This window comes from Brachycentrus maculatus, unplaced genomic scaffold (assembly GCF_059751285.1).
Source record: "Brachycentrus maculatus isolate JH-2025_06_01 unplaced genomic scaffold, ASM5975128v1 h1tg000702l, whole genome shotgun sequence".
NCBI lineage: Eukaryota > Metazoa > Arthropoda > Insecta > Trichoptera > Brachycentridae > Brachycentrus > Brachycentrus maculatus.
In genome coordinates, this window is record NW_028281433.1 from 387,788 (window position 1) to 401,849 (window position 14,062).

Consider the following 14,062-nt stretch of genomic DNA (forward strand, 5'->3'; position numbering starts at 1 on the left):
TGTTTTCTTTAATCATTGTAACATGTCCTACCACAAAGTTAATGCCGAAACAATAAATAAAATATGTAAATGTAATTATGATTATTATTTAACTAACTAACTCACATCACGCCGCTTCCCTGTAAGGGTAGGCGTTGAGAGAATAGAACGCCACACCACTCTGTCTTTGCAAACATTCTCCGCCTCTTACACGTTCATGCATCTCCTCATACACACCCTCGCATTATTTCGACTCTTGATTCAGGTCAAGTATTTGACATACCGGATCATGCCAAGTTTTTCTCCGTCTTCCTCTGCTCCTTCTTCTAACTACATTCGCTTCATAAATTTGTTTTACCATTCTTTCCTTACTCATTCGTTCCACATGTCCAAACCATCTCGACAAATCCTTTTTTTATTTATTAAAAAAAAAATCTAAAAAAAAAGAAAATTTTGTGTTTTTATTATTCACACAAATATTTCAATTTCATGCTATTTATGTGACCCAAAGCGGCTTATTATTAGAAATACGTATCAAATTGTGGTAGAGTGGGTTCGATCCGAGAAACTCTGACTTAAGAGTCCGCGACATGAACCACGGGACCACAACCCGTTTCTTCATTTTATTATTATTTAATGTCAAAGAACATGTTAAGAATTTCGTTTATAATAGAAAGTATACAAATAAGAAATCGTTTTTTTCCGTGGTCTTTTATTTCTAATTACAAAATGAAGGTGTTCAATAAGCATGTCTTAAAATAATTATTATTCCTTGAACGTATTTTTCATCGTAGTATTATTTCACACGTAGCGATTTTAATGTCGCTTATAAATTCAGTGTAATCGGTTTTTATTATCAAATAAACAAAATTTATGAATTGTAGAACAAACGAGAGCATAAAGCCACCCATTTTTTGTGCCACCCCGAGTCCCTGCTCTGAGCGCGATATTTTATTTTCATATTTAAACACAATACCTTTAAACAAATAATACGTAGGTACGGATTACTCTGCCACTCTTCGTATTGGCGGATTTTTATGCACTCCATACACGCGCAAATTCCTTTGCCGGGTTCCTTTTCATAAATATATTTTACAGCATTTTATGCACTGATCATTGTGAAGTTTTTATGCATTCGTCAACCGTCTCCCTTTGACAAAGTTTTATGGCCTTGCAGCGAGGAAAAAAATCTGTCGGAACAGCTGTTTGCCGGTGGACATTTTGAATCGATGCATGGGGTAATTTGTATAATCATATACTACATACAATGTAAAACGTAAAATATCGCGAGTGTGCAACAAAGTATGTACATTTATGTATTAATTTTAAATCAAACATAGATTTTTGAGTCTACTAACTTGACAACGTAGACTCAAAAAATCTATGTTTGATTTAAAATTAAAACATTAATTAAAAGGGTGTTCTTCAAATTAAACGCCAAATCAATAAAAAAGTATGTGCATTTTTTATAATAATATTTTTATTTATATCATGTGCTCTACCTTCAAATATTAAGCATTAAAAAAAAATACATCCCTTTTGCAGGGGTAAAGATAGGTAGAGAGAATAGAACGCCACACGAATCTGTATTTGAAAAAATCTTCGACTCTTCCACATTCATGAGTCTCTTCATACATACCCGCAGATTATTCCGACTCCTCACCTGACCAATTTCAAGTATCCGAAAGTATATATGTTTTATCTTCACTCATTCGATTCACATGCCCAAATCTAAACACATCTTTCTTATTTTATGCTATATGATTATGCTGTATGATATATCGATTTATCACACATACCATTTTTTTTTAATCCCTATATGGTACACACTCATATAGTGCACAGGAATCGCATCGTATTGACGCTTGATCGCCAAATAATCTATGCGAGGTGATCAGTCCTATCATTCAGATAATGATATCTACGAGTCGAATATTTTTGGTAGGATAGAAATGACTATAGTGAAGGAGCTCTAGAATAGAAGAGATTGCTGATATATGGGAAATTAAATACAAGAAGAATAGGAGAATATCACTATCTCTTTGGCATTTAGGGTTGCATACCATTACGACATTTTACAAATTTAGTACTTACAGGTAAAATCTTCCTTGAAAAAATATTTCAAAAATATCTTTATATTTTAAATATCTTAAGTATTTGCAGTTTTATATTTTTAATATCATTTCTCCGTATTATTGCTAACGCTAATCCATATTGTTTTCTATGAAACATGTTACCACAAACAGAATAATTGTTATTTTGGATGTGGTTTATTATGTTTATTTTATTTTAACATAAATAAATATTCTTCGAATTAGCATTAGCCATTTACACCTTCATAATAATTGAACACTTTTTATGAGAAATCACAAGGTTAAAAAAGTCACATATAACAATATTTAAAGTACAGGGAATTTACGCACACTAACCTAAGCATATCTTTCTGTGTATAAATATTCACATATGTATATTGTTTACATTTTATACATATATATTACATTACACATTGTATAGCGTATTGTCGGGCATATTATTGCCGGGTATGTATGAGGAGATGCATGAATGTAGAAGAGGCGAATAATGTTTGCAAAGACAGAGTGGTGTGGCGTTTGACTCTCTCTGCCTGCCCCTGCGGAGAAGCGGCGTGATGGTTAGTTAGTTAGTTAGTTGGTATAGCATATTTAAGGCCAAGTATTCCTAGCCTTTATTGTCTAAATCCAGGTAACATTTTACGTAAATGATTTTTTTCTTAAAACATTCTTTTTGAATTGAAAAAATAAGTTCTTCTTTGAAATTATTATTCGGTTTTGAAAAGAAAAGAGTTATTGAAAGGTAAGGAGTTAATAAAAATATGTTTAATTATTTTTCTATATATATTCTTAAAATAAAAGTAAAAAAACAATTAACATATTTAAGAATAATTGAGCCACTGATCGTGGCTAAACGCATTCTGATTTGAATGCTTGAGACAAGCTTGAGATCTAAGCCTTAAAAGCAAATGTACGAAAATAATATTTTTATTACGATGTAAAGTATGTACGAGCATCTTATATTACAACACTGGGTTATTTATTATATTTGGTTTTATTCTAATACTTTACCCTAGAGAACATCGAACCTGGAATTGTCATAAACTTGCGGAAGAACAAAGCTTCGTGCGAACTGAGTTACGGAGTAATAAAACTTTTCTTAGCAACACGGTGATGCATTTCGTTGACGTTGTCACCGCCCATCTTCGGAGCAAATGAATGAAAGGGAAACTCCGAGCTAGAATAAAATCTGGATATAAAAATAGTTTATTGCATTTTAGGGTCTAAAGCGTTATATTAGTGTAGGAAATGTCAAAAGATAATGTGTGGGCTTTGATAATAAACTGGAACATATTGTTAACTGTGTTTGTAGTAGGTAATAAAACTTATTTTAATTTTGCTAACAAACAAGCAAAGAAAAATAATACAAAAGTCATAGTAAAGACACTGAGAAATCGCAGATTTTGATGATTTTTAACCAATTGACTAATAATAAATTTATCCTTATGAGTAAGTACACGACACGCAACAAACAGCTTTAAAGTTCAGCTCTCTTTTTGGAGAGGCTCATTGCAACTAAAATTATAAGATTGTATTATGTAGAAATGCATTGAAATTGTACTAAATTGAAAATAAAAATAAAAATACTAATGAAAAAAAAGCAGTATGTTAGTTTAAGTACTCTTTCAAGAAAAAAATTCAATATGGATTACCAGTGATGGGCAAAATGGTGAACATTACACCAGTGTATAAGTGATAACCAGATTGTAGGTCCTGGGCTATTCTTGACCTCCATCTTATTTCTTTTCTTTTCTCCTTTATAACACCTACAATATATATTAAAGTTTTATTCAGATTAGATATTATGATTAAAACGATATAAATATTAAAGAAACAGGAATTTAAAGTGACTTTATCCAGGGGTGGCATAACAATGGAACAGCCAGAAAAAACGTTATCGGCAAAAAACTTTTTCTTTTCGATTATTCTACTTCCTGATAATAAGGATTAACAACCGGTTTCACAATATCATTCTATTGGAGTCGACGCCCAGGAAGACGAGAAGTCTCTAAAACGTTATATTTATCAAGGAGTCATATAATCGGTTCATATTATATTATAGCAGTTTAAATTAACTAATATATAATAGACTTATAATAAATTAATATATAATAATAACTTATATGACGTAAATAAATCAGAAGAACATACCTTGTTATTAACATTATCTTATATATGTTGGTAAATGTATTTTATTAACATTATTATTTATTGGTATATGTACATATTAATTTAACTTATGCCTTACATTCCATATTTCATTACCAATACTACATATATATTTGTGTTGTAGAATCGATTTCCAATACAACAAAAATAATGATTCTAAGTTGAGGTCCATTTTTTATCTGTACAAGAATGTCTGACAATGATTTCATCTTCAACAACAATAATATTAGTAATAAACTCCAGTCTGAAAAGCAAAAACAAAAACTGAAAATTAAAAAAAAATACCATTTTCCCTACAAATGTATTTGAACCATTTATTCATGAAGGCACCCACATTTACTATAATAATTCAAATCACTTTGGTTTTTAAGAAAAATCATCCTAATACACTTTTAATTGCACATTTCACTCATAATAATCATAAGTTATCCTGTCATATAGGTGAAGGAATTATCAGGAGCACAGAACTGTTCCAGATGTACAGAGATCGCCCACAAGAGACTCGTGACTGGGTCAGTATTGGCATTGTAAAGCATTCTCAGCCATAAGGGATGAATATAGAAAGATCAAACTCGTATTTAACTAATTGTTACTCCTAGGATTTTACTCTATAAAATGTATTTTTATATGTTGGATATTTTCTTGGTGTTGAAAAAAACCTCTAATAAATAAACCTTTCATGCACTTACTTTTTGATTTTCTGTTTAAATAAAACTGGATATTTTATTTATTCAAATAATTAAAATTTAAGCGAATTGTCGCCATTGAGTCCAAAAAATATTTCCGTCATTATGAATCACAGAAAATGCACACTATGGTATATTATACCCCGATAACGTGTTGGGTACATTTGCACTACTAAAATATTTACACAATATATACATACATATGTCGGTATGCATAATGCACATATCAAACAATAAACCCCACGATGAACTATCCTCACAGACTTTAGACTCAAATTACCAGGGGCTTCGAACTTTTATAAGGGAATCCTTGAAGTACAGGGGAAACAATAATTATGGCGACAGTTACGAGCAATCTCTTTGCATAATGGTGTGAAAGAAAATTCCAAAGTTTAAAAGTTAACTCATACCGACTCCATAGGCAAAGTGGTTATTACCCCGTAGGTGACAATACCCCATTATTTCCCATAGACTTCTGTCATCCCTTATGTAACTACATTTAATTACTTCGACCCTTATTTCAGTTAAGGCGATGGGAAGCCCGCTTGAAAAGGAAAATTTAATGTCTTTTCATTTTTACTCCGGAAACTTGCATCATTAAAATTCGTTAAAACGTTAAAATTAACGTTTGAATTTTCGTTCCCAACTCGAATAACTTATATTTAATAATGCCATTATAAATTTTGCAGTAGCTAAGAATAATATGCTATTCTTGTAGGAGGTGGCATGAAATGTTTCATCTTTGTAAAAAGAAAACGTACTCTACCGATTCCCTTATATGCATATTTTATTTATAACTTTATCGTAGTATCAAATAACAGGATTTAAATCAGGACTTTTGTTTTATTCTTAACTTATTTAACATATGATGTTTAAACTTTGTATAGAAGCAATATCCTCTGAAATAAAAAAAAATATTGATCGGATTGAGATTCGGCTTAAAGCTGACGAAATAAATGTTTCAAATAAAATTAAAACATTGGTAAATGTATGACATTTTTTTTGTGTGAATATATTCTCTAATGGAAACTTCTTCTTTGTCATTATTAATTATTTTTTAAAAATAAATATTTGTGTTTTTATTATTTATACAAATATTTTAATTTCATAATATTTCTGCGGGCCTAAGCGGCTCATTATTAGAAATAGGTATCTAATTGTGGTAGAGTGGGTTCGAACCGAGAAACTCTGACTTTCTGAAAGAGTCCGCGACACTAACCACGGGATCACAACCCGACACTTTAATGGTACAAACTGTTTTTCTTCCAATTCTTGTACCATGTTGTAGTGATTTCTTTGAATTTGAGCTCTTTCGTTTTGATAATATGTATTCTCAAATATATTCCACTCTTTGATCCAAGTATTTAGAGACCAGAATTGATCACCTTGACTTCATATATATAATTGACGATCAAGTTAACACCATTTCGACCCAAGTCGGTGCTCTATGCACCACTAGGTGCAGACAGGAATCAGAACGATTAATAAAAAATTGCCACTGTTATTTTTTTATTATGGATAAATATATGTATAAATATATATAAATTTTTTTAATGTGTCATGTCAATTTCTTCCGGCATCGACTGTGGGAGTAATTGAGAGTAATCTTGAGCAGCTTTAAATATTGTGTGTATTTTCACATTTTTTTCACAATTTACCTATGTTAATACAGGCTATGCTTGTATTGTTTAATATCTCAATGAATTCCATTTTAAAACATTAAAAAGGCATGTAAAATATGTACAAAACTACAATCAATCCTGATAGGAATATGTTACCTTTTTATATTTAACAGAAAGGGAATTAACAGTGAAGTACTTATTAATGATATTGTATATTGTATAAGCTTAATTGGCTTCATTTGTTTCTTCAGAAACTCATTTTAATGAGTAATTCATCACTCGATTCTTCATTACGAGTATTCATAGGTACCGAAAATGTTTTATCGAGACATAAAATATTATTTAAAGAGCGGCTCTCGGCAAAAAGAATCAGACATCGTTTAATGGATGAAGAAAAAACCTTTTGTATAAATCTATTTCCATTTCGTCGCAATAATACTTTGTTGATCTTTATTGCGATTCCGAAATGAAAGCAACTTTGTATGAAAGGGAGACCGCCAAACAAGAGTATGGATGGATTGTATGTTTGCATGTAAATGTGAAGAACGGCGCGGCGTGCAAAAATACACATTCAAACAAATACATGTGTACATTTACATAATGTATTAAAGGTACGTCATACGCATATAAATTATGCATTAAAAATATCTTTACGCTGTGCTCCGATTTCATCATTTACTGTGAATGTTTTTGACCTGCATCCTGAGATTATCGTTTTTATGATATGATGGAGATGACTCGTAATAAATGCAGACTATTTTTTTGTCTGCTTTGTGTAGAGGTTAGCGCGTTAGGTTACTATATAATCGGTCCGGGGAAATTTCAAATAGCAATTGAATGGATTACCAACCTTAACAATTTTTGACCTGTACCATTAGATTGATAATTTGGTTCTTTAGAAGTAAATGTATTATAACAAATACCTCAGTCATGTAACACACATATTTAAATATGATGGTTTAAATGCATATTAGCCCATGGTAAATTTAAACCGGAGGTTCAGTTAATATTTTTTAGAAATTTAGATTACTTTAGTTCTGCCATAAATAAGCCATTTTTCGATCAGAAGATTGCTCTCAAAAACTATTATTGACGAAAAAAAATACAGACAGTTAAACTAATAACTGCGTACTCAATAATTTATTTTTTATTTAAGAGTTACTTAAAATCTATTATGACTAGTGTTTCAATGCATTCCGAATCATTTTCAATTACGCTATGCGGAATGCATCGAAATACGTGTCAAAATAGATTTTCAAAAATAGTGATATTTATCACGTATAACTTTGACTAAAAATGGATAAATATTATTACAAACAGACTGTTGCATCAATTAACTCATAAATTTAAATACATTATTTTAACTAATTAGTAATTAGTGAGTGCCAATTGGTTCTTTTATTATATTTTGAAGTTTTATAAATATATTTTTATTTATTTCAGCCTTACCGTATCAAGCTTTTAACGTACTTATAAATTGAATATTTTATTGCAAAGACGACTCTATTATCATAAATATATATGCATAACGGTTAAATATTACAGAAAGTGAACGATGGATGATAAGGAGAGTGTTAAGTATAGCAATCAAATCTTAAGCATTATGGAATTCGTCATCGAATCTTCGTGATATCGCCATTATAACTGCCTCGCCATGAAAAGCAGTGCGCTGAAGTTATGATGACATATGTCACATGTTCTGGATAAGGTAAAAGGAATGGAACAACAAAGAGGATTAACATTAATTTGACAGACGTTAACGATTGGGTCATAAAGTACGCTCTGCGGCGGAATGGAATGAGCTCCAAAATTCAGCAGATTAATATTTAAAAAAAATATTTCTAAGATTCTCATAGAACTTGAAAATATGTCAGTTAAATGGTCGTATTCATTTAGTAATGTATTAGCGAAACCGTAGACGCTGTTTCCATTTTTTCTTATTTACATGCATTTGATGTATAGATTAAAAAAAACTTAAATCAAACGCATTTAATTGAAGTTATTATAAACTTTTACAAACGATTCCCTACCGGTTGTTCATAAACGTGATTGTTTCCTGTAGTTATATAACATCACTATAGAAATAATGTAAGAAAAATTGCATTTATGTTACCACAACTAAACAATATAACAAATCTAATAGCAGTAGAGTCTAAATTCTTATAAGGAACCTAAATAGAAGTTACTCATTTACGAATGTGTAAATAATAATTATTCTCTGATTAGTAATATAACCACGTCAAAATCTTCTCCAATGAACATAAAATACTATCCCTTTTTTTAATAAAAATATGATCAACTACCCCTTTCATGACCTTCATCATCCAATAAACACATAATGAAATTAAGGTTAGTTTTCACTTATGAACGGTGTTTCAAAATGCCGTGAATATTGAAAACGTAACTCATATAAACTTCCAAAGAAAGACCAGTGAATCAATAAATACCCTTTTAAAAAAAGTCAATTGAAAAATTCATCTCGTTTTGTCAATATTGACCGAAATTGAAATATCGGAAGGCATTCGTAGATGCCAGTAATTCTTTCTGTACTGTATTTTAAAATGTCAATCGAGTTCAGGGAGGAATCGAACTTTAGACTACTTTAATTTGGTGGTTCGTTGACGCGTCGTTTCAGATTTAACGTCCTCGGTTTAAATACATAAATATTTAGTACGCACGTGAAGAGTACCACGAAACGGTGGCCTGGGTACACGTGTCAGTGTTATCTCAAACTTCACAAGTAATTCCACTGTTTGCTTACATACATGAAAGAGAATACGGCTGGGATTATTTTAATTGCTAATCGAGTTAGAACCTTATCAGAAATCTTGGAAATATAACTATGGTATATTTTATATTTTATTTTGATATTCTAAATTCATTAACCCAAACTTCAAATAATTTTACATATATTTTTTTCAACAAAAGTCATACAATTTTATGGAGTAGATTTGCGTAAATTGTAATATTATTATTATATTTAAAAACTTAATTTCTAACTTCTTGTTCAAACTTTAAAATTTTATCCATAACATAACATAACATAACATGAAGATAAAATTTTATCATTTTCGTTGATTCCTCTTCCTCTCACCATTAACTTTTTACCTGATCCCTTTTCCTCTGCTTTCCTTGTTACCATTAATAAACTGGTTCATTCGTTTGTTATGTTTTATTTTGTATATTAAAAGCATTGTTATTAACTTTGTGGTATGGCAATATAACACTTTTCATATCATTCATCCTTCACTTTGTGTAATACAACATTAAAAAAATATTTTTAAAGTAATTAAGTATTACACAAAGTGAACGATTAATGTTAAGGAGAGTGTTTTATAATGTTGTAATTTTTTTATTCATACTATAATAAATTATAATTTTTCATTTGTACTTATATTTTACGATTGATTACGTTTTGTATATTCATAAGCATTAACGTGTGAATGAAAGAGCTATTTTTGATAAGGCAGCCCAGTAGGAGTTTATTCTTGATATATGTTTTCACCGTTATGTTAACTTTTTTTGTCAAAGAGAATCCAGCAAATGTCTTTTGTCATTAATTTCCATACATGTCAACGCTGGAAAGTATATTTCCTATTACTGCCGTTTATGAAAATATAATCACTAACGATTGTGAATTTAAATGTAACATAAAAACAATATTATTTTGGAGTAAATTAGTGTAAACACAAGTTTCGAAAGCCGTATTATATTCATTCAAGTTTTTTTTTATCTATATACAATTTCAATTGTTTTTATTATTTCATTTAATTACCAAACAATTTTTTTTCTTACTTTTTAATAAATTTACATATTTTAACAGAAAATAAACATCAAAAATCTTTGTTATTCTCTTAACAAAGCAATTAGATTCATTCTGCTCATTTGGAAATGGGTCAACATTGACAGATTGTATATTCGTGTAGGATTTCTTGGCAAAGTTTTCCAAAAAAGCATCATGAACTTAAAACACCTCCCGATTGTAGACATGGCGCATCAATCAGGAGCTTGTGGAGTGATGAATTGTACACACCATCCACGGGATGTTCAGAAAATCCTGTAGTTGTTGTCATTTCCATTTTCATTGAAAGGTCTCACACATACCCGGATATAATTTAAACACTCCTGTTTACTATTTTAGCTCCAATTTCCTGGTTATTATTCTTCTTCTTCTTCTTTTAGGACTAGGTCCAGTCATTCTCGGGTCGCTCCTGGGAGGTGGAAGACCAGCTATACTTCCATCGTTTAGGCAGTCTTCCTGGGGGTCTGATCCCGCTTATGTTGCTGTCCGCTGCCACCCTCACCACTCGATCCGAACTCGCTCTTCTTACATGATCTCTCCAGAAACGTCTTCTTTCTCTTCCCCATCGCACATATTCAACATCGCAGATTTTTCTTATATCTGAGTTTCTTACTCTGTCGCGAAGTGTTAGGCCTGCAATGGGTCGTAGAGTCTTCATTTCCGATGTCCTAAGAAGGCTTTTTGTTCTCGCGGTGTCGGCTCTTGTTTCCGTGCTGTATGTCAAGATCGGTCTTACGCAGGTTTTATAGATCCTCACCTTACTCTCTTTCAGCATGTATTTGTTTCTCCATACAACATTTTTTAAGCATCCAGCTACAGCAGAGGCCTAGTTATTCGAACTATAATATCTTTGAGGCTATGTTGTATAATCTTCATCACTTTGATAGATATCCCTAAAATAAAATTTTGATAAGGTTGGTTAATCAGCTAATTTTTTATTAGTATGAATGTAGATCGTAACTCCGTACTATTGTTCCATTAATACATTAGAGTCGAATTTTTTCTCATCCTTCATATACAACTCAATAACAACAATAATCCTATTACAAACCCTAATATCCTTTTTGCGCTTTCCGTTTTTAATTATATTTCTAAATACTTAAAGAAAAAAGTAGAACATTGCGGAAAAGATTTCTGACAGTTACGAATATAAATTCCATAAAAAAAATTGATTTCAATTAATTTTAATAGAGTTTTATCTTTCATGTTTTTATCATATCGTTTTATTTAGAAAGAGACTCGCTAAAAACATAATACGTTGAGGTTAAACTCAAACTATGTACATATGTATGTAACTACGTACGTCACTTTAGTATACGCATTATGAGACAGAAAAAAATTAGAACGTTGTATGATTACTGTTTTTATTTTTCATTTGATAAAAAAATCTGTTAACTTGAATACAAGCTAATGTAAAGTGGCGTCATCGTTAACTTTTTAATTAGGTGGTCTATAAATAAGGTTTTAGGTTAACTATAGGTGAAAGTGTGGTAGTATATAGTAAATACATTCTAATAAACTGGATTAAATTACCAACAGAAAATATACTTTTTTTCATATGTTATAATTTCATTTAATGTTACTCCTTCACACAAAATTAGCTATTCAATAGCATACAAATAACCTTTTAAAATAAATTTTATTTTTGATTTAATTTTACTAGTAAAATATCAATGTGCGTAGTGAAAAAATATTGTTAAAATTAATTTTTTTTTTTTGGAATGACAGCACATAGTTCAGTGCAGAGAAGGTTGGAACCACGAGACATATCAGGGTTGATTGTCTAAGCTTATCTGGAAGGCTTAAAATAAATTTAACCTTAAGATAGAAATATGTTAAAGGACGATCCAAGCATTATGCTAAATATTGCATGAAGTTTAAAAATGCGTTTATAAAAAATTATATAATATTATTTCATATTATTTTTTGACATCTCATCAAAGATGAAGAAGAATATGAAAGTCTGGGCATTCACGGGGTTGACGACCGACATAGGCTGGTTTAAGTGATCACTTTAAACACGTGTAACATTCACCAATTCTACACATTATTGACAACCACACTTCTCAAATTCTTGGAAGTTCTATTTAAGTGAACTAATTTAGAAACCTTGTTCTTGAATCACTAGAACTTCACTTGAGACATCTATTGGTGATTTGCCCAGACTTCCATATTTTTCTTTATCTTTGATAAGATGTCAAAAAAATAATATGAAAAAACTCCTATAAAGTTGGATAATCCGGATTTATGAACTAATTTAGAAACCTTGTTCTTGAATCACTACAACATCACTAGATACATCTATTGGTGAGATGTAAAGAAGCTCTTATATTAGTATGTAAAATATATAATCCTAACCAGGACCTTGACAGGACACTGCAGACTGAGGAAACACATGACAAAAATCTCACTTCATGACTCCCCAGTATGCAGATTTTGTATGGAGGATAGCGAAACGCCAATCCACATTCTTTACAATTGTGACGCACTCGCTCACAAACGAAGTCACATCCTTGGAGGACCTCTACTGGACTCCAAGAAGGTGAAGCTCCTACCACCAAGACAGGTCATGAGTTACATGACTCATGTAGGTCTTGGCAGTGAGCTGTAATACAGAGGGAAGTCACAATAGACCTAATATGGTCGTAGTGACATAAGGGATGCAAGATCCCTTGACCCCAAAAAAAATATATAATATATGAAAATAACACCTGTAATTGGAGATAATCCAGATTTTGTGAACACGTACTTGGACACACTCAAAATGTTGTAAATATTTTTTAAATAAAATATTTTTTTTTTTTTTAATTTAACTTTTTTTTACACCCTGTAGTAAACAAGTATCGGTAACGGAAAATCGTGATAGGCTTGCAAAAAACGAAAGCCCTTTTCCGCTGAGTAGACTGTCTGAGTAGAGTAGGTACATTCCGCGCAGTGTATACAACGTACCGTATACCCGTACACTATTATGGTAGACCTCCGTCCGATTTGCAAGTCCGCTTAACTCCTCGCTCACTCGGCTAAGCGGATGCTTTATCCTGTTTGGCCGCGCCACCTACCCAAAGCGGATGACTTCGCAACTAAACTTGAAAAGTTTCGACTGCGAAATGAAACCGTACCAATCAAGGTAGCGGCGGTAGCACACGCCGGTGCACTGGTGGAATAATCGCATTTAAATATTTAAGGAGCGGTTTCGGCTGTTAAGACCTCTTCGACTTTTGCAGAAGCGGACTTAATTGTTTGTGCAGAGAGTAAAAAAACTGCGTGAAATGTGATTTGGGAAACTAGCTCCAACTCACAACTAACCACCTAACTTCTTATCCGTCATGTGGTAAAAAATTGAGTTCTGAAATCACAGCAGGCCTTCAAGACGATACTATTTTTTAATTATTTATTTATTTATTTATTTATTTCATAGATACATATATTTTTTACTATATGTATAATGGCTCTTTAGGCATGGCCTGTGTTGAGCCGACTTACATGTTAAAACAATCATTAAATTTTTTTATTGTTGTTTGTTTTTTTTTAATTATTAGATTATATTTATTACATTAAATATATACAATAACAATTTACTGTATAAAGGTTTTACAATAAAATAATTACCCTTGGACTTTAATTAATTCACTTTCCAGATTTATAATCTTTATTCAATTTAATGCAAGTTAATATGATAAAATGAAGGCAATTGGTTTGATAACTATATCTAAC

At 31.1% G+C, this 14,062-nt stretch overlaps 2 long non-coding RNA genes across 2 annotated transcripts in view; one reads left to right on the forward strand and one right to left on the reverse strand.

Moving 5' to 3' along the window:
* Window positions 1-14,062, forward strand: part of LOC148300518 (uncharacterized) — a 345,795-nt gene that overhangs the window by 280,894 nt on the left and 50,839 nt on the right. The window lies entirely within an intron of this gene.
* LOC148300519 (uncharacterized) lies at window positions 3,223-4,416 on the reverse strand. Its single transcript, XR_015838940.1, has 3 exons — window positions 4,221-4,416; window positions 3,722-3,835; window positions 3,223-3,246 (listed from the first exon to the last, which is right to left on the reverse strand). It is a non-coding gene; the product is annotated as an uncharacterized LOC148300519 (long non-coding RNA).